Below are 2,725 nucleotides of genomic sequence, written 5' to 3'. Positions count from 1 at the left end.
TGCCGGCGGAGAGTCAGCGAGGCCCACGGGGCCCAAAGCGACCGCGGGCAAGAGCCCTGGCCGTGGCCGCCAGCCTAGGTACCTGCTGGTGGTCTCTAAGTCTTGGCACCCCGTTCCTGGGATCATGGGCTCTCGAAGGAAATTCCCAGAAGGCTCCAGGCTGTCAGCACTCAGGGCAGCGCTCTATGTGGCCTTTAGAGTGGGCTGGGCCGTTCTTCCCCTGCAGGTGGCCCCGGGGTAACCAGTAGCAATCGCTGCCTTGCAAGGTGGGGGCAAGGTTTCCATACCCAAGGGGGCCATGCAGGGCCTCCCGACACCAGCGTTCTCTGACTGGGGTCTTTAACTCCAGATGCTGGAGACCAATTTCCTCTTTTCTGTGATAAGGGGAGGTTGGAGATTGGAGACCCTGCCGGGCACCCCTGTACCCTCAGCCCCTGCAGGTCTCAGGTCAGAGGCTGCCGGGGTGTCACGTGGTCACTACAGATCTTAAAGGGGAGATGGTCCCAGAGAGGGCAGGGGTTTGCCCAAGGACTCAGAGCCCCTGAAGTCCAGGCCATGGGCTTCCAGCTGGGGTCCGCCCACTACATCATCCTGCCTGTCAGCCGCCCGGGGAGGGCTCCTGAGTTCTAAGGAAAGGAGGGAATAAACGGGAAAGCCTTTTCTGAGCCAGGCCGATAGGACAGGCAGGTTTCCCGGGGGGACAATGGGAGGGGCGGTTCTAAAGTGGAGGGGCCCGCACAAGCAAAAGCATGGCAGCAGGACATCTGAGGTCTCGCGTGGGGAACTGCCAGGCCTCTCGGGTCAGGTCCGCAGGTGGTGGTGAGGCAGCGTCAGGGGCACAGCACTGAGCCAGTGCGGAGAGACAGGGAGGCCCAAAGGCCCTCGTAGGAGACGTGATGGACAGGAGGCAGAGGGCACCGCCACCCGGCCGAGCCGGTCTGCTGGCCGCTGGACACAGCCTTGTGAATGGCAGTGGCCTCCCAGGGGCGTAGCTCAGTGGTTGAGCATCTCTCTACCTATGGACCAGGAGGCAGCCAATCAGTGATTCTCACTCATCATGGATGTTTCGATCCTCTCTCCTTCTCCCTTCCTCTCCGAAATTAATCAAAATATTACAAAATAAAATAAAGGGGAGGCTTCATCCTGCCGTCTTCTGGGCCCAAGTTCAGTATCTGGACTTTCCCAGCCAGGCCTCTTCCTGCTCCTGTCCCACAGGAGGTATCTGACCGGTGGGGCTGGAGAGGAATTCTCCTCATTGGCCTCTCCCACCGCCCATGCTTCTTGTGTGCAGCGGGGGGAATGTAGGCCTGCCTCACCCTTGGGCACTCCCCATGCCCTGGAGTAGGATGAAGTCAGGCACCTCCCAGCGGGGTGGGGCTGAAGCCATGCCATCGGAGGGCAGGATGCCTCTGGCGCTTCAGGAGTGGGGAGAAAAATGTATGTCAGCAAGGCTTCCCGGAGCGGGGCCCAGACATCAGGGCGCAGGGAGGGGAATTCGGGCCAGACATGAGGAAGTGTTGGAATTCCCACCAGGGCTGGTGTGAGTAAGCTCAGTGGCTGCTGAGGTCGGGGTTTCTCCACCGTCCTGCCTCTGCCTGCCTGGTGGTTGAGCTCTTGCTGTGCGCCCGGCCTGCCTCCACAAGCCCTCACTGACTCCTCACAACGCCCCTTCCTTCCAGGGAGGAATGACTCTCCCATTTTGCAGGTGAGAACATTGAGGCTCAGGGAGAGGATGAAAGAGGCGAAGGGAGTTGTTACAGGTGTGAACCCAGCTTCTGAGCCTGAACTCCTAAATGGTGCCTTCTTCTGGGCCCAGCACTAGTGACTGGTTGTGTGACCCTGGGCAAGCCACGGACCCTCTGTGCTCTTTTCCTGGCGATGAGGGGCAAAGGAGTGACAGTTCTTTGCAGAGTCGCCTTGAAACCCACTTCGGGGAGCTTTCTAAATCGGGACCTGTGTTTGCCCTCAATGTGTCTCTGGAGCCTCAACTCCAGGATTTCTTCCCATCTGACACCCAAGAACACAAACAGAGGCCCCGTGGTTTTGTTCAGCCCAGAGGCAAGCAGCGAATCGGTGGCCAAGCTGGGAACAAACCTTTGGATTAAACAGCCCTGGGCCCCAGGCCAGGCTCTGTATGCGCCTCATCGCTGACCCTCCATTTCCTCATCTGTGAAGTGGGGATAGTAGTCGTCCCTGCCTCTCAGGGTTGGTGGGAGAATTAAATGAGCTAATACATGCATAGTGCCCAGCGAATGAATGCTGAATCAATGTCAGCTATTCTTTAATGATAACATAATAATAATGTTTTAGGTTAATCAGTGTACTCTGAGTGCATTCTCTGGGCCCCACCCTGTCTGCAGGGGCTACTTCTGGCCAGGGAGACATGGGTAACCAACAGCCATGAGGGGGTGGGGGGTAGGGCTATGATGGGGGAGGCCTCCTGGGGCTCAGAGGGTGCTTCAGGCAGCAGGAAGGTCAAAGAGGGAAGCAGAAAGCGGTTTGGGAGCCCAAAGGGGCTTCTGGAGGAGGTGGAGCTGAGCCGTGTCATGAAGGTCAAGTCGACTCCAGGCTGAGGAAGCTACTTGGGGAAGTGAAGTCCAGGACTGTGGCTGGAGGGTGGCGACTGGGTGGGGTTCAGGGTAGTGGGAGTTGAGGCTGCAGCTGCCGGTAGGCCTTGGCAGCGAGGCTGGGGGCTGCTGAGGTGGCGGTTTTAGGGAGACCCTTC

The 2,725-nt window shown here is 58.8% G+C and overlaps 1 protein-coding gene across 1 annotated transcript in view; it reads left to right on the top strand.

Moving 5' to 3' along the window:
• The window catches only part of EHBP1L1 (EH domain binding protein 1 like 1), a 15,404-nt gene that overhangs the window by 9,303 nt on the left and 3,376 nt on the right, over positions 1 to 2,725 (top strand). The gene's annotated exons all lie outside the window — the stretch shown is intronic.

This window comes from Myotis davidii, unplaced genomic scaffold (genome assembly GCF_000327345.1).
Source record: "Myotis davidii unplaced genomic scaffold, ASM32734v1 scaffold425, whole genome shotgun sequence".
In the NCBI taxonomy this organism is placed as follows: domain Eukaryota; kingdom Metazoa; phylum Chordata; class Mammalia; order Chiroptera; family Vespertilionidae; genus Myotis; species Myotis davidii.
This window is presented reverse-complemented; position numbering and strand designations above follow the sequence as displayed.